We start from the raw sequence: 18,928 nt of genomic DNA, 5'->3' as shown, positions 1-18,928 counted from the left end.
CCCCCCAAGTACATTTGGAGTCGAACCAGACCCCAAGATACTTGAATGACATAGCATGAGTGATCGGTTTACCCAAAAGTTGAAGCTTTGGTTTTGCTGGTCTATGCTTCCTAGAAAAAACCACCATCTCTGTTTTCTCCGTGAAGAATTCGATCCCTAGCCCAATGGCCCAGGTTGAAAAATTGTTCAAAGTATATTGTAAGGGTTCTTGTAGGTCGGATTCTGTTGATCCTACGACAGAGACCACTCCATCATCTGCAAGTTGTCTTAGGCTGCAATTTTGTGTAAGGCAATTATCGATGTCGCTTACATAGAAGTTGTACAAAAGGGGGCTTAAACAAGAGCCCTGGGGGAGTCCCATGTAAGAGACCCGACTTACTGCCGAATCTCCGTGAGAAAAGTTCAAATGTTTCTCACAAAGCAAGTTATATAACATATTATTCAATAGAGGCGGCAAGCCCCGAGAGTGTAATTTGTCTGACAAAACCTCTATTGAAACAGAATCAAAGGCCCCCTTTATGTCCAAGAATACTGAAGCCGTTTGTTTTTTTCCGGCGTAAGCCATTTGAATTTCTGAAGAAAGCAACGCAAGACAATCATTCGTCCCCTTGCCCCTGCGGAACCCATATTGTGTATCTGAGAGTAGGCCATTCGTTTCAACCCATCGATCAAGGCGAAACAAGATCATTTTCTCCAACAATTTCCGTATACAAGACAGCATTGCTATTGGGCGGTACGAATTGAAGTCGGACGCGGGTTTTCCGGGTTTTTGAATAGCTATAACTCGTACTTGTCTCCAATCATCTGGAACAATATTATGCTCCAGAAACCGATTGAATAAATTCAACAAGCGATGTTTCGCCACATCAGGGAGATTTTTCAGCAAGTTGAACTTAATTCTATCCGATCCCGGAGCAGAATTGTTACATGAAAGGAGAGCAAGAGAGAATTCTACCATCGAAAACTCGGAATCAAGATCGCACCTATCTTGTGGTATATCTCGAACAATTTTTTGCACACGAGCGGAATCAGGACAAACCTTCCGTGCAAAATTAAAAGTCCATCGATGTGAATATTCCTCGCTTTCATTTGTTGAAGAGCGATTTCTCATGTTTCGAGCCACTTTCCATAATTTTTTCATTGACGTTTCTCGTGACAAACCTCCCACGAAATTTCGCCAATAAGCACGTTTTTTCCCTTAGATCAAGTTTTTAAATTGATTTTCAAGGTCCAAATACGATTGAAAAGCAAAACTATCATTGATTGTTCACCTAATTTGGCTCCAGTTGCCATTTATCTCCTACCAAAACACAAATTACTATTTCGAGGTTCCCGTTTTCAACCAGAAGAAAACAAAAAGAGATTGCAGTGAGAGCTGAAATCATTTCGGAAAAATGTTTTTGGAAGATGTTTCGACGATTGAATCATTCATTATATTTTATCATTATATTTTAAAGGCAGTACACATAACTTGAAAGGATAACAAACATCCTGTGTTTAATTGAACATTAATATACATTTTTGCAAAATGTTTACTAATTGAACTATTAGAACCTGATCACTATGATATGTGTTAGTGCGAGGGACAATGTTTATATGTTGAGCCTTGGTAACACTTCGTAGCTTAAGAGTAACATAGTAACCGTACTCGCCCTACGCCCACAAACAAAATCATGATCATTTATCTTGACAAAAGCGTAAGCATGACCTCGTGGCATTTGATAGTGTCGATGAGATCCAAATTTTCATCATATAGCTTACATCCGCAGTTTATGAATGATCGCTCGCTGTATCTGTGGTAACTAGTTGGCAGGGCGCATCGTAGATTCAAAATTTCAAACGAGAAATAATGCAATATTTCGAACATCATTCTGTGGCACACAAATAAAGTATCTGTATCCAGAGCTTCCCAGAGCACAGAGCATTTATCATGGAAAGCATACCACATTCATATAGTAACCGCACCGGAAATCACATATATGCATTTCAACTATGGCTATGGTTGAGTGCGAAATTGATCTTCTGACTTTATTTGCCTTTCCACAGTGCAGTCAAATAGAAGTGGGGTATAATATTGATGCTCTGAATGGAAGGCCAAAAGTCACACAAGAGTGCACGCAATAGAATTTTCCGAGTCGGATATGAAACCTGCACACTGCATGCTGCGAATGAATTTCGCATCCCGATCCATCTCCATCTCTATCTGGCACCCTCCGCCACCCCCCCTAACCAACCAACCCATTCGATCGATAATCGCCGGATGATAGATGTTGTGATTAATACGCTTTTATGACTCCTCATGCATTAAACATGGGCACGATCCTGATAAGAGTGTAAGTTCTCTACACTACTGTCGGTATGACGTAAAAGTGTTATCTGTCGGCGACATGTGGGGGATTTGTGAGCGATTGGTGTTGCCTCATTGGCGTTTCGCATGCATTGGGTTCGAAAATCAGGAGGCTCGTTTTGGTTTGGTTCCCTCGACAAACGTGAGGAGGCCTATATTGTTTGCATTGTATAATCCAATGTTTTCTGATGGCAGCAGGGATCAACGGTTCACCGTTTGCATAAATTATCGTAGCTGTATTGTCATAAACAGCGCGCACTGCAGAAGCATTCGAATTCATTAATCCATATCAATTGGAGGTTGACTGGAGCGACACCTGTTAGAAGTGAGGTCGCTGTTTTATTTTCATGAACATCATGAGCATTGTATTGTAGTCAAAATAATTGTGTGTATTGAAGTCAAAAGTCAAAGTCTGCTGCATCAAACATTGCTGAATCGTAACTGTTGACGAATAAAACACACTAGAAATCCAAGATTACTGAAACTATGCAAGCAAACTGTTCATAACCACAGGTGTTCAATAATGGAGCAGGCCATCAGCGAAAAAATTTCTTAGACCGAACATCTTCTTCTTTTTGGATGGTACTAACGTTCCCAATGCAACTTTTGCCTTCTCAACGTAAATATTACATGCGTCATTTGTAAAAGTAAAGGGTGCTCGGATCAAAAAGTGGTCAAACTAAATTGCGTGTAAATCGATTATTTGTTTATTAAAAAAATCAAAGTATCATTCTTTTTGAAGTTCAATATGTATAAAAGACGGAAAAAATACTCAGTTATGATTCCGGTCGACCTAGTCCAAATTGGCGAGCCTTTCGTTTGACGCATGCCATCAGATTTTGTACAGTCACCTTATCCACTTTCTTCGCCGCAGAATGCCAGTTTGCTTTGAACTGCTTCTCGCTGCTAACAGTTTTTTGGGTCTTCTTAAGGTTCTGCTTAACTATCGCCCAATATTTTTCGATTGGGCGAAGTTCTGGTGTGTTGGGAGGGTTCTTATCCTTGAGCACAACCTGCATCTTGTTAGCGGCATACCACTCCATGGCCTTTTTTCCATAATGGCAGGATGCCAAATCCGGCCAAAACAGCACAGACAAGTCATGTTTCTTCAGGAAAGGCAGCAAACGCTTTTGAAGACACTCTTTCACGTAAATTTCCTGGTTGACGGTCCCGGTTGCAACGAAAATGTCGCTTTTCAAGCCACAGGTACAGATAGCTTGCCAAACGAGATATTTCTTGACAAACTTTGATAGTTTAATATGCTTGAAAATGTCTGCCACATTTCCCCTTCCGGTTGCTGTATAATACTCTTGTCCTGGAAGCTGTCTGAAGTCTGCCTTGACGTAGGTTTCGTCGTCCATTACCACGCAATCAGATTTTGTCAACAATGTCGTATACAGCTTCCGAGATCTTGTTTTTGCCGTAAGGTTTTGCGATTTGGAGTCACTACCTTCTTATAAGTCGATAGTCCGGATCGTTTTTTAGCTTCATGCACGGGTGTAGACGATATTCCCAACTTATTTGCAACATCTCGAACGGAGAGGTTGGGGTTGCGCTTGAAAGCGCTAGCCACTTTTCTGTTCGTCACTGCGGCTCCCGGCTTTCCCGGCGTCCCGGCGGACGCCATTTTGATAACTAAAGATCTAATGTCAAAACCCAAATAGAGGCATCATTCTACACACACACCTACAAAATGAGGGGTGATCAGGTTTTTTCTATGAATGATTAGAAAAAATAAGGCGAATTTAAGTTGACCACTTTTTGATCTGAACACCCTTTAGCATATCATCACGGGTGCCAATTGGACGGCTGCAAAACTTAAACAAGCGAAAAAATTTATTACGCCGAGTATTAAAATTACTCAACAGCTGCTAAGCCTTAGTAAGAAAGCACATTCACTGGTCTTGTAACAGGACACTGCCCGAGTAAACACCATCTTAAAAACATAGATTTAGCACAAGATGATATTTGTCGCTTTTGTAATGCCGAGAGCGAAACGTCGGAACATTTGCTCTGTAACTGCGGAGCTCTAACTAGACGCAGACTTCAACACCTTGATAAAGCTATTATACCCGAGCGTAACATGAGCAAATCTATAACACGTGCGAATTGGGTCTCTTTTGGTATTAACAAGTTCTTCCGCACGGTAACTCGATATTGATAATTCCTCAATATGTTCCTTCGTCGAACGTACTGACTAGTGCATCAATAGTAGTTAGGCTGTGACGTGTTAGCTTTGCAAGTATCATGGGACGGTATTATAAATTTGTCTAAATTAGTTTATTTCTATTGTATTTTTGTGTAATGTATCTATATTGCAGCGTGAAGATAATTAAAATAGTTTTTTAATCAAAACCTACAGGAAATTGTGGATCGGCAATCCGGATTTTAGCTTCCTGAAAATTTCTGTAGCTCTCCGATACCTCTTGCCGCAGTGCTTAAATTGAGCTATCGGAGCTGGCCGAATCGCTAGGTTTCTCGATAGGGATGTTCATGGTGTTGCTCCCGATTTCCTTTGACGGAATATCTCTCTCGGGATAGTCATGTTTCCTCCCATTAGAAAACTGGACCGATTCTGCGGATGTTACGGATGTTTCTAATGGATTCAACTCTTGCTTTATGACAATCAAGACCGTTCGGCGAGCCTTCCGGTTTTGTTTTCCCGAGGCATGAGAATCGTTAGCCTTTCTGACAGTAGAAACAGCTAAAAATAAACTATTTTGTGTACTAATTGTATAATCTGGATTTGTTTAAATTTACTGTTCGTATCAGTTTACGGCGATATTGTACATCCAAGCCATCGATATGTATGAAACAATCTGGACTGTCTGGTGTCTGAAAATGAAAATATTTTATATATACTGTCAAAAAAGTCCTGCAGTATTTCCGCGAGGTGTCGTTGTTAGCGCGTAGTTCTAGTTGTATTCATTATATCGAGTCATACTATAGCTTGTTGGAAAGGTATTTTTGCGCGCTATAATATAGTCCTTGACAGTGTTTTGTTTGGTTGAGTCGTTCGTGAGTTATAGTGTCGCAAATATGGAGCAAAATAAAGAGAAAATCCGACATATTTTACAGTACTACTATGACAAAGGTAAAAATGCATCTCAAGCTGCCAATAAAATTTGTGCAGTTTATGGACCCGATACAGTTTCCATTTTCACCGCACAATGATGGTTTCAACGTTTTCGTTCTGGTGTAGAGGCCGTCGAAGAGGCCACGCTCCGGAAGGCCTGTCGTCGAAAATTGCGACAAAATAGATGAATTAGCCGAGAAAGACCGGCATAGTAGCAGCCGTAGCATCGGCCAAGAGCTTGGGATAAGTCATCAAACCGTTATTAACCATTTGAAGAAGCTTGGATTCACAAAGAAGCTCGATGTATGGGTGCCACACACGTTGACGCAAAAAAAAACATCTTTGACCGTATCGACGCATGTGAATCGCTGCTGAATCGCAACCAAATCGACCCGTTTCTGAAGCGGATGGTGACTGGCGATGAAAAGTGGGTCACTTACGACAACGTGAAGCGCAAACGGTCGTGGTCGAAGCCCGCTGAAGCGGCTCAGACGGTGGCCAAGCCCTCATTAATGACCAGGAAGGTTCTGCTGTGTGTTTGGTGGGATTGTCAAGGAATGATCTATTATGAGCTGCTTCCCTATGGCCAAACGCTCAATTCGGACCTGAACTGCCAACAACTGGACCGCTTGAAGGTAGCACTCATGAAGAAGAGGCCATCTTTGATAAGCAGAGGCCGCATTGTCTTCCATCAGGACAACGCCAGGCCACACACTTCTTTGGTGACGCGCCAGAAGCTCCGGGAGCTCGGATGGGAGGTTCTTTTGCATCCGCCGTATAGTCCGGACCTTGCACCAAGTGACTACCACCTGGTTTCGTCCATGGCGAACGAGCTAGGTAGTCAGAAGTTAGCCACAAAAGACTCCTGTTCCGCTATATCAACTTTATTGGCTCACTACCTCCCCTATCTCTAGTATTGTTGACGTTTTTTCAAAACAAAAGTTGCAAAACACGTAATATTCGCAACAACAAAAAAACACTTGTTATGAATTGACTTGCGATCGCTGCTTTCAATCAAAGCTAAGATGTCATAGTTGAGAGTGTACAAGTGAGTCGTGTCGGACACACTTCGAGTCCAGATTACCTTGTCCCTTGTAACGTACCCTGCCTGAAACCTACATTATAGACCCAATTTAATTTAAAAATAATAATAGAGGGACTCAGAATGCAAGGGGTGTAAGTGATTTGATCGATTTTTCTTCATCAACTTTTTATTTAGTTAAATACTCAACTGCTCAACAACTCAATTCTGATCATGAGTTGTCCAATTCAATAATGTTGTTTTGTCTACATTTTTTTTATCTGTATTATAGTGATTTTCAACTCAATTTGGCTGGTTCGTCACTTTTACTTTCATTTTTGGAAGAATGTCGGGAGTGAGAATTGAACTCGTGACCTTTAGCGTGAGAGGCATGGTTGTTGCCACTACGCCAGATCGCCTCCGATATTTTGTCTACATGATTTCTATGGCAACCGCTTGGGGCCCTGGAGTTTGTTTATTGTGTGCTTCGCGGTAGCAGAAATAAAGTTTCTCTGTGTTGAGTGTGTTGAGGTGAACACTTTTAAAATACCCAAGAAAAGGCAATATTCTGAAGAAAGCCTAAATTATGAATGGATCAATATAATAACAGTAAACTCAAGCAATGATAAATGCAACATCTACTCAACAAACCAACAAAAAACAAAATTCACAAATTTGTCAGTGTTTCTGAACACAACATTGCATGGTATTTTATATGTGTGAGTAATTTTCGTGCACGATTCAAAAAATCTAGCTCACCTGTAGTATATGTCAAACAACGTTGAACTCAAACATCGATACATGCATACGTGATACATGAGAGATAGAGAAACGAATTCATTTTGGGGAGTCACTTCAATATGCGTTGAAGTCCATTTGACTTTACATTACTTTTCTCTGACGATGGTCTGAATGAAAATTGCAAGCGAAGCTTCCGGATACGTACGTTCAATGATGCCACCTAGCGTTCCTGGAAGATATCCTGACTGGCACTCGCTCGCTTTATTGGATTATTGCGAGCAGAGGGGCTCACTCAGACACTTGATAAAAAAAAATCGACTCATCCAGATTTGGTTGGATCTATACAATTAATTGTATTATACTTCCAAGTCCACACACACAATTTTCGAGACAGATTATTATCTGTTTAAGTAACAAAAAACCGGCAAACAGTAGAAGTCTGAAGTCTGAATTCTCGCAACCCAAAGAAAATCAACCACCAAATGACAATCAAACTCGAATGAGCCTACCGAAAGCCTTAATTTTCTCTTTTGTCACGATAGCAGTAATGAAAGCAGATTAGGCATCTACCCATTTGTATTTCTTAATAAGTTCTGTCTGCTCCAAATCGGCGATGACATATGCTAGTGGGGCAGCAATATTCTCAACACAGACTGAATTAGACAGCCGTTCCGCCAGCCACCACCCCCAGCCACCAGCAGCACCTCCTCTATCCAGTAATAATCATCATCATTATTTGAATTTCTTTTCGTGATCCCTCGAGATTTCCGCTATCCTGCTGTTATCGCGATTTTTTTTGTTGCGCCGTCTCTTGTCGACGTTTCAGTCCTTCAGGCGTCCTTTAGCGTTTTTGTCCTGTGGCAGTGGCAATCTTTTTTATTGCGATTTTGGTGAAAGCGTGTTATGATTTTATTAAAAGGAATTTCCGTTTTATTGTCTCGCTTCTTTTGGATGAATTCCGCAGTGAGTTACCACCATATTGTTGGGATAAAACCGAGGCACTTTGCGGCGCAAACACACAGTCAAAGAACTTCAAACTATTTTTCTTTTGGGGTTTATAAAAGGTTCTTACTTGGGGTGTGTTAAAAGTGGAGCCGAAGTTGTTTCGTTTAGTTTCTTGGGAATCACGGAGACCAGCTGTCAATCGAGAGCCCATTCGATTGGAATTGTTTAGTTCATAGATCAGTTCATTTTCATTTTAATTTATAAATTTTAATACATTTTTGATGATCGATTCTAGGATGTTGAGCATAAGAGTCACATTCCTGGGTTTTGCAATGCAATGAATTATGTTTTCATTCAAAACAAAAACATTGCATGATAAGCGTAAATGATTCAAATCATTTTCCCTTAAGAATTCATTGAAAATGTACCTCGAATTATCAACTTCGTACTTATATATTACATATTTCCTGCGAAATAGATAGAGCAATGATGCGAACGAATTCGAAGCACCATTGAATCATTTCCAAGAATCATGTTCTTGTCATTTCCAATGGAAGTCATCATTGAGTCTCATCTTCGTGGTAAAACTTGCCAAACCTTAAATATTTTTCTTATACTATTACATATATCAACTTCCAGAAGGGATGAGCTGTGCGAGTTCTGATAAGTTCCAAACTTAAAATAAATTTAATCGGAAAAACGCATTTTTATGAATATCGGCTAAGGTTATTGAAAATCCGAAATGGTCTGCAAACCCTCACTTAATATTTTCCTCCTTGATCTACATTTCGACAACACACGCAAACATATTAAATGTATCGAGCGGAGTTTTCAATATGAAAATCACCGTGGCAGCGATAAGCAGAAACACATGCTTCACGTCAAGTCGACGACTTTTGCTATCTTCGTATGGCTGAGACGCAAGAATGAACCAAAAAAAAAAAAAATGACCCTGACACAAGTTGGTACGCGTCTTGTATCTCATTCACAGGACAGAAGTGTAAATAAATAATCGCGTTCCGGCTGTCTGGGCTGCAGTGGTAGTAAAATTTATTATTCAGCACGCGCGAATTTGACGTTTATGAGCTGTTTTTCAGATATAAACTTACCTGTTGTTGATATTTCTGGGCGGTTTTGTTTTCCCACTGCTCCCGTTGATTCCCGTGGTTCGCTTTGAGTTCGCTTCTCCGATTCCACCCTAATATTTCGGTCAACTTTCAGCGGAAAATGCACAGCACGAATCGCGCTCCGTTTATCGATTGATAACACTTTTCACACAGACACCCACACTATTCTATTCACTATTTTCCGCCTTGCTGAATTTTTCAACCTCTTTTTTTTTGCTAGTGCCGAAATTATCCGTCGAAACTCAAGACTCGTCAGCCTGTCCGAGCGATTCCACCGCTTGTGATGATATAGAGAACATTTCCATTCTAAGCTTGATCTTTGAAACGATGCACAGCATACGACGGTCAATATATTGAGGGAAGAGAAGAATAAGAAAAAAAAAACAAATAAGAATATTGGAGAGATGAATTTCTTTGATGGGTTGTGAATAGCAATGAGTTTTATAATGCGCATTGCACAGTGTGTCTAACTTAATATCTTCGATAGTTTTTCAAACATGCGCTCGGATTCGTGTCAAAGATTGCGAGGTGAGAACACCTGGTCTTTGTGAACCACCGATCTCAGTATCTCGATAAATAATTAACTGTACTGGAAATATGGAAGAATTTTCAAGCACAATGAAGAATTAATTGACTGATATGGTACCCAGAGTCTCAAGCATCTGCGACGGTACGCTTTTGGCTTTTGCAATCATTCCATTGATAACAGATTGACAATATTGAAATGACAGCCGAGTCGTATAGTAATGTTACCGTATTTTTGGTCCCACCTCATTCTCCTGCAAAGGTTTGAGCGGTAAGAGATTATTTTATTACGGTATTTTTATTTTTCATCAATATCCTAATTTTTCACCAATATTCAAATTTAATTTCAAAAGAAAAAACGGACTAGTAATTTCCCGGACATAGATTACCTACCGAAAGAACTATTTAACCCATTATCTGTACGTATCTATTCCATGGCATGTCGAGAGAATTTCCAGCTCGGGAAGGCCGGGACTCAATACCTATGTCAGTATTAGCCAAGTATTTAGAAGGAAAATCCCGGCCTGCCATTGCGAACGTTCTCTTGCTCGAGGAGCTGAGGCAACCCAAGCCTAATTCTAGGCTATACTTCAGGTCCATTACTTCTATCAAGGCATGTCAAGCAAGTTTCCCACCCGAACCCAATACCTATGTCAGTATTAGTCTTGAATTTACAAAGGGATTCCCGCTGTGGGTGATACTTTCCTCGTTTAATTTGAATAGGATTTTCAAACAGATTTTGATAGAATAGGCACTTAAATGTAAATATGGGAATAATCAAAAAATCAAAAACAAAAAATGTAGTTTTTATACTATACTTTTAAACGGTTTTATTTAGCATGACCTAGGGTAAGTGTACCAATTATGAAGGACATATGTCACCAACTTGCAGAAATTTTCTAATAAATACTCTAATTTAGTTCAAAAATATACAAAAGTAGTCATTTCTAGCAGTTTGAATTCTGTTTTTGAAGATTCTCACTGATTTTTCTATGAATAATTGACTAAATCGTATAAAAACAATGTTTGAAAATGCCACTTCCATGTACCCATTATGGTAATAGTCGGTGTCACATGGAGAAGTGGTAATAGTATTCAAATAATACTTAAATAATAATTTTTAAATAAAACTATGCGTCTAAATCTTATTACTAGTATGCAATACTATGTCGTTAATTCTACACTCGACGAAAATTATGAGAACGGAGCGCGAAGTCGATGTTTTCAAGTGATTTTGCGAACACTGTAACTTTGTTTAAAGCTTCAAGGTTTGAGACGTAATACTTGAATGCTATCTTTTTGTATGTAGGTTTAGTAGATAACAATATTGGAAAGAAAAAAACGATTTTTTTCTGTTTTTTAAAGATTTTGTTGATTAACACAATGATTCATTTACCAAGTCAATAGTAAATCCAAATAACCTTAACAATCAGCATTTATTCGATTCCAAGAATGCTCTTGTAGGTCTTTTTACTACAGGAAAAAGTGTTGATAGATTGAAAAATATCCCTTTTTCTAATGAATACATTTTCAATAATGCGATTATTCCCAAATCAAAAAGCAGTTTTGGAAATTCCAATCAATTATGTACAAGACTCATTATTTATTATTCATTATTCGGAATTTTTTGGCTAATTTTTGCTTTTGTTTTGATATATCCTCTTCATTGACTTTCTCTTACGATAACCATGGCTTTTCAGACAGATTTTGTGCCACATAATTTCAATATGCAATGAACATCAACCAATTATTTGTATTAATTTTTTTTTAAAATAAGAACTTCCGGGATGATAATCTGAGAGAAGGTACACTCAATTAACAATTATTATTATTAGGTACACTCAATTAACTATTAACTATTAACTATTAATTAACATTAATTAACTCAATTAACAAGCATTACAAGTTCCGGTTATGATTTATCTTCTGTTAATGAGAAATACCGTCGTACACAATCTTATTTTTACGTCCATATGAAGAGGAACGAAAACATAATTTCTGATGCAAAGAAGAAGTTACCCCATCAATGGACGGTTTATTGTCCACCCATCGTGAACTCAAACCAACGAACTTAGACATTTAACAAGTATGCTATAAAGGTTCTCGCGTTAGTATTAGTTAGTATTAGGCGTGCAAAATAGCGCACACACTGCACGTTATTTTATACGTGTAAGTAATTTTCGTGTACGATACAAAAGATTCTAGCTCACCTGTAGCGTACGTCAAACTCAAACATCGATGCATGCACATGTACATGGGAGAGAAAAAAAGAAGGGACCGAATTCATTTTGGGGGAAGTCACTTCAAAATGCAATGAGGACAATTTGACTGGGTAAAATGAAATGATATAGTCGAGTCGGTAGAGGGGGATAGCGACTAAACGCCCGACTGACTGTTCAGTCGTTTTGGCGGAGATACTGCGTGAAGAAGCCAAAAGTCATTACTAACTGACTATGGATATAGTCAGTCAGTTAGTCAGCTGACTATCCTCAGTAGACTATGACTATGCAGAGCACTGACCATAGCATCAAGAATGTTGTAATGTATGCGTCTACACCGTGTTTGCATCAAAACAGCCACTTCACAGCATAAAAAACTCATTATTTTGATCGCATATTCCTTAGCAAAACGCTAAGAGGCAATCATCAATGGGACACACTATTTTCAAACTAAATTTTTCAACAAAAGAACAATGTTTCGAATGGCATCAAATACCAAAATCGACAAAGAAGAGATTTCTGATGTTTAAAAATCATATTAGAGCCTTTAAAAATAAAATATGTTTTCTAAACTAATAAAAACCTCACTCGTATTACCATAATAGGTACTATGGCGATGATAGGTACTTCTACCATATTGTAAGTATGTTTGTATGTTTATCTTCAGGGTTGTCCCACATCAATAGAAATTGTTGATCGATTGATATGAAATTTGGAACACGCCTTTAAACCGTTTAAAAAAACATTCTCAAAAATTAAATATGGTAGTACAAATTGTTTTATCTTTATGTTGTCTATAGTATGTTCTTCTAATATATCGTCCAGGTCTTCACTTGCGTATAGTTCCTCAATATCCGAATCCGGAGCTCGATTAGACAATTCTCGAGACTTTTCTTCTAGCGCTTCGCAATACTTCGTCGTCACTACTTCCCTCGCTTTCAGATTTACTATTTCGCCGTCCGGTGAACATTTTGAGGATGAAAAAAAAACACATGGCGTCTAAGAAAAACACTTTTTGGAATAAACAGGAGACTATCCGAGTAGCGCAATTATTATTCTCATTCTCAGAAAAAAAGACTTGCAACTTGCCTCTTATTTTAGATTTTTATCTACCAAGCGCAAAAAACAATGAAAACGAATCACGTGAAAAGTCGGAGTTGCCGAATGTGATACAGTTTATGACGATTATATTCCCTGAAAAGTGACATTTGTTCTTGGTGTGATATATTCACAGAATCTTCGCAATCGGTTGAACAGAATATTTCATATTCTCCAATAAACTTGTAGTTATTTATCGTCATCGAATATATTATATGGAGCAAGTACATTCGGTTGAATTTCATTTTTTATTATTATTGGCAACACTGTACAATTGGCTGAAAAATTATTTTTATAAGTTTTCCCATCAGCAGTCGGTTGATTTCATTCCGATTCAACGGAAAAGCAGTCCTGAATCGAACCCGAATTCATTATAATCGTTGCCCTCTTACTTCTCTAGCGCACCGACAGTTGAATTTGGGGCCCGCAAGAAACTCGACCGAATCGCTCTAGGCGACGAAAGTGTTAAGCGGGTATTCTAGTGTAGAGACACGAATCTCGGACGTTTTTCGAGATCCGTGAAAATAAAACAAAGAATATTTTTACAATCGATTACATCATTATTTGATCATCTATTTTTTAATAATAAAACAAAAATTGAACGGAGAAAAAATATAACCAGAATGTTTATATTCATCTAGTTTTTAACAATAAAACAAAAATTGAATGGAGAAAAAATATAACTAGGATAGTTACAAGCTGATGAAGCGAGGGACTTCAAAAAAATTTTATACCATGGCGTACGATTTGAGCCCTTCTGGTTATCTGAAACAAAAAAAAATCGAATAGATTCTAAATCAGTAAAGATGCTGCTATCGCATGAATCTCGAACATGTCAAAACATCTTTTCTGACAAAATGGCGGCCGTTTTAAAAACAAAATGCGGGTTAAAAAGTTTTTTCTTAGGTTTCCGATTTTTCAAAAATAGTGAAATTAAAAAATATCAGTTTTTAGAGGTTCATGCGATAGAGAGATCCATATAGATTGTATTCATAAAAGTTCGATATGAATCGGTTCAGTGGAACTAGAGATATCGTGTACGCCATTTTGAAAAAACTAGTTTCGAGAGAAACGCGTTTGAAGTTCTTCGTTATGGACGTACCAGGTTAGATACCACATCATTTAAATTTCTCTAACTCGGTGAATAATGGGATTTTCGACAAGTTCTTTCTAGGGTATATTCTTGAATGCCTAAACTTCAGGAATATGAAGGAAAAAAATGATTTTTTTCAAATTGCTAGACTGGAATACTGCCTTAAACCCCTTCGAATACTCTTATATTATTCGCGAAAAACTGCTTTTGGTTATGTTTGACCTCAAGTTTTTCTATGTACGGCAACGCGCGCAGTCTCAAACTATTGCAGACTTCACAATTATTTTATTTTTTAATTGAATTGAAGAACTAAAATTAAAGTAAAACAAAACCAATCAATAGCATCATCATCAAAGTCATACGTTAAAATGAATAAAATAAAATAAAAACACACACACATACAAAGGAGAATAATTTACTCGTTATATAAACTTCATCATTATCACTACGTTTTGTATTAACCCACATATCTTCAAATGTTTTTCAACGTAACTCCTAAACATATATTTTTACCATAATGATGTATTTGTAAAAGTTGTTGAAAATTATAAGCAAATTCGTAAAATTTCATGACCATGACGGTATAACACGACAAACATATTAAAAGAGCCTATTTACTATTAAAAAAAACAATAAATAAGAAATGTTTTTTCAAATACTCGAGCATGGCTGCATTTAGAAGCAGGTTAATAAAAGCTTTTTTTTATTTTAAAATCACATCAGGATTCATAATTTGTGGCTAGAAATGATTGTTAACATACAAAAATTCGAAGTTTCAAAAGTTCATAAAAATTCGATGTTCCACAAAGTTCCTCAAAAATAGTTTTACCATCTTGTGCCCATTTTTTGAATTTTCTACATGACTTCTATTTTATATGGAAACATTAAAAAAAATGAAAAATATATATTTTAGATATTGCAAATTAAATTTTGTTTTGTGAATAAAAAAGTACTATTTTTTTTCTCAGTGTGTATTTTTTTCACGTTCGGACATCAATGATCTCTAACTCTTTTTTTATCCCATCTATTTATTTTTATTGGGCTCTTTTAGCAATTCAGCTGTAACGGAGCCGAATTTATCGTGTAAATTTTTCGCATGTTGTATATTACATATTAGCCATTTTTAGGCGTTAGAGCATTCCTATTGTTCGAATGTTCACAGTTGGACACAGCGGGGCTGCTGTTATGAGGTTTTCATTGTGTTATTAATAGTTCCAATTACCGATGCAGCAGTTCGTAATGTGAGCGAGAAGGGACCGCGAATACCGTCAAATGATGATTGTTGCGTGGATGTAGTAGCTAGAATAACACACAAAGATTGTCAGTTGAGGCTCTAAGTTATAAGTTCTGGTACGGTTCTTGTTTTAAAGGGACTTTAACCCAAAGGTCATTCGTCCCTTCTGAGTTATGAGCTCATTATTGTTCGCTTGGTAGCGGACACGCAACCAATTAGTCTACGTAGACCCCCCTATAACTCTTTCTAAGACACTATTTCGGTAGGATTCTTAATTTTTGAAATATAAATTGTCAAAGATTACTCTTATTAAATCAATACGCCATTTTCAGAAGTTACACTTCGGTCGAAAAATTCCCAAACTCATATTTCCTCCAACCCAAACGGAATACAAAGTTTCGTTCGAATGAAAAATACAAGTTTTTAAAATCTGCATTTTTAGTTCAATTTCATTTGGAATTGTACGTAGTGAATAATTTAAAAAAAAAAACGGAATTAAACCTAGTACCTATATCCATACTAGCCAAGAATTTACAAGCGAATTCCCGGCCAGGATGGGATCGTTTTCCAATTCACGCAGCTGAGCAAACCCAAACCTAATTCTAGCCGATACTTCAGGCCCATTACTTATCCCAAAGCATGTCAAGAAAGTTTCCAACCCGAAAAAGTCCTTGACCGATCAAGAATTGAACCCAATACCTATGTCAGCATTATTTAGTCCCGCTACTTATGACTCACCCGTTAGCACTTCGCAATCGGCTTCCTGACGAATTCTAAAATAATATTTCGTCTAACGGTTTCCGCAAAGACAGCTGTGAGTGGTTCAATGGAAGGAGTTGGCACATCTGAGTAGTAGCTTTTAAGATGAATGGTTAGATGATTAAGATGAATGGCTCTGAATACAAGCAGATTACGTTAATTTAATCGCGCGTTGCAGTGATTTGAAAAACCAGTTTTCCTTGCACTGTGGCCTTTATATATATAAATAAATAAAAAGTGTGGAACGTTTTGCGGAGTGAAGAAATCTGTGCTAGTGGAACACTTTGTTTCGAAGAAAATACAGTCGATCATACATTTATCAGATCGATTCTTTGGTGGAATGTAGTAAATCGATTCGAAGGAAGTTTCGGCTGGTTCCGGTCGCTCCACCGTGCTGAAGGATGCGAAAGTACGCCAAGAACTGAGACGAACCTCGGAAGGAAATGTGGCTAAATTCCATTCCTTCTCCAGTAGCATGTTGGGATAATCTGAGAAAACGACGAAGATATACTTGAATCGAATGGATATTCTCATGAGGAGAAGAAAGTTTTTTATACCGAGAATGATGCTACTGTGATAATGGATGATGTTCTAGTTGACGTTGGATGGAAAAGAACTGTGTATCCGAGAAAACCTGCAACTAAGTAATAAGTAAGTTCATTGCAAATCCAATCCCAATTAGCGAAAAAGGAATATCGAAATCATTGTTCTTTCGCTAAGGACCAGCAGTCAATGTCGTCAAACCTCAAGTACTAATTGCCCGAAGTTGTCCATTTTATTCGGAACTGCCAAGCAAATGACAATGTCGCCTTTTGATATGACCTTGCATCATTTCATGAAATGAGTTTTGTCTTCTTTAGCAGTTCTCCGTCAACATGACTCAACAGTCATTCAGACGTTTAATTGTTATCTCACTCTATGATTCGACTATCGCATTCCATCCTTCCCCGTCAAATGGACAATGCATATTGAAATGAATCCGTTTCTCTCTCTCTCTCATGTATCACGTATGCATGTATCAATGTTTGAGTTCAATGTGGTTCGACATATATTACAGATGAGCTAGATTTTTGGTATCGTACACGAAAATTACTCACACATATAAACTAGCGTGCAGTGTTGTGTTCAGAAACACTGACAAATTTGTGAATTTTGTTGATATAAACCCGTTTTTCAGTATGTTTTTTTCACGAAATTGAATTCGGAGACAAAGTGAACTAAAATTTTGTTTAGAGTTATTCACTAATACTAGCGCGAGGACCTTCATAGCATACCTGATAACTGCCTTAGTTCGTTGATTTGAGTTCACGGTGGGTAGACAATAAACCGTCCGTTAATGGTGTAACTACTTTTTTACATCATAAATCAAGTTTTTGTTTCACTTTATATGAACCTGGTCAGGGCAGTATTAATAAAACTATATGAAATTCCTGTCAAATACAATCAGTTGCGTCTGAATAGTAAGTATATTTTTCAAAAATATGTCTATTCAAATTTTAGGAGAATTATGCTAGTCTAGAAATGTCGTGCACCCGTGGTCGAGTGGTTAGCGTCTCACATTATCATGCCGGGTGTTCGGGTTCGATTCCCGTTCTGGCCGGGGATCTTTCGTCAAAGAAATTTCCTTCGACTCGCACTGTGGTCAAGCATATTCTACAGCTTGCACCTCGGAATACATTCAATTCGTGTTATTTGGCTTAAGAAATCTCAATTAAATATTAATAACTGACGCTAATTAATGCCTACGTTGAGACGGCAAAAGTTCCACAGGGAACGTTAACGCCATTCAAGAAGATGCTAGTCTCATCCTTATTCTTTATCCCCCGTGAATGTTCTAAAATTGACACGAGAAGCTCGGCATTTTCTGGCTTTCTTTCATCGATGTGTTGAGTACAAAAAACACCATTAAAACCGTACCTACAGAAATAACAATCAATTGATTTGCCTTGTCCGCCGCGAAGGTACTTAAGAGCTCCCCTATTATGACCCGACTGGTGATGTGTGCGCAAATATTAAAAGAAGGAATCTGACACGTCGAATGGCACTTCGAAATCGATTCATAATTTTTCATTTTTCAATTTTTCAATCTGCCAGGAATTGCGTAAAAGTATTTATATTAGGAACGAACGGATCTAACTCCGTCTGCGAATGCTGCGAATGACGGATAGAAACATGCCCGGAAATGAATCTGAATTATTGGGAACCAGAGCAGAGGCTCCATAGCCCCTAAGGAGGATGTTTGTCAGAGTTGTTATCCATGGTTATTATTCAAAGAAAAAAAAAGGATAAGTCTCTAAGCCAGAAATTCTCTCAGAGACCTTCTCAGGTTGAAGAATATATCGTCTATTCGAGGGATATTAACAGAATTTCTCGGTGACCTTCTCAGGATGCCAATAAAAACATCGGTCGCCACGATTAAAAATAATTTAAAAACAATACGAGTGACGAATAAAAAATATACAGTTCGAGAGTTTTAAAGGAATTTTCTTAGTGAAGAAAAGATCGATTGTCGTGATTTTTCGGAGTACAAATGGTCGATCCAAAAAATCGTCAATCGGTCAATCGGAGAGAAAAGAACCGATCTTTTAAATATTAATCCAAGATTGCCCAATCCTAGTGCAGAAGTATAAACAGCCTTTGACACAATCCAAGACCAAAATTTTGCGAACATATATTAGGTGTTTTTTCGGTTTTACAACAGATGGCGTAACTCGATTATTATTCCAGTGAATCAAATTTTCAG

At 37.8% G+C, this 18,928-nt stretch overlaps 1 protein-coding gene across 2 annotated transcripts in view; it reads right to left on the bottom strand.

Moving 5' to 3' along the window:
* LOC129764189 (diacylglycerol kinase 1) overlaps positions 1–18,928 on the bottom strand; it is a 357,758-nt gene that overhangs the window by 327,385 nt on the left and 11,445 nt on the right. For both annotated transcript variants that reach the window (XM_055763040.1, XM_055763042.1), the window contains exon 3: positions 9,240–9,574. The gene's annotated coding sequence lies outside the window, so the exon portion shown is untranslated. The remainder of the gene's footprint in view (positions 1–9,239; positions 9,575–18,928) is intronic.

Source organism: Toxorhynchites rutilus, chromosome 2 (assembly GCF_029784135.1).
Source record: "Toxorhynchites rutilus septentrionalis strain SRP chromosome 2, ASM2978413v1, whole genome shotgun sequence".
NCBI classification, from domain to species: Eukaryota; Metazoa; Arthropoda; class Insecta; order Diptera; family Culicidae; genus Toxorhynchites; species Toxorhynchites rutilus.
Note: the sequence above shows the minus strand (reverse complement) of the source record. Positions and strands in the feature narration are given on the sequence as shown.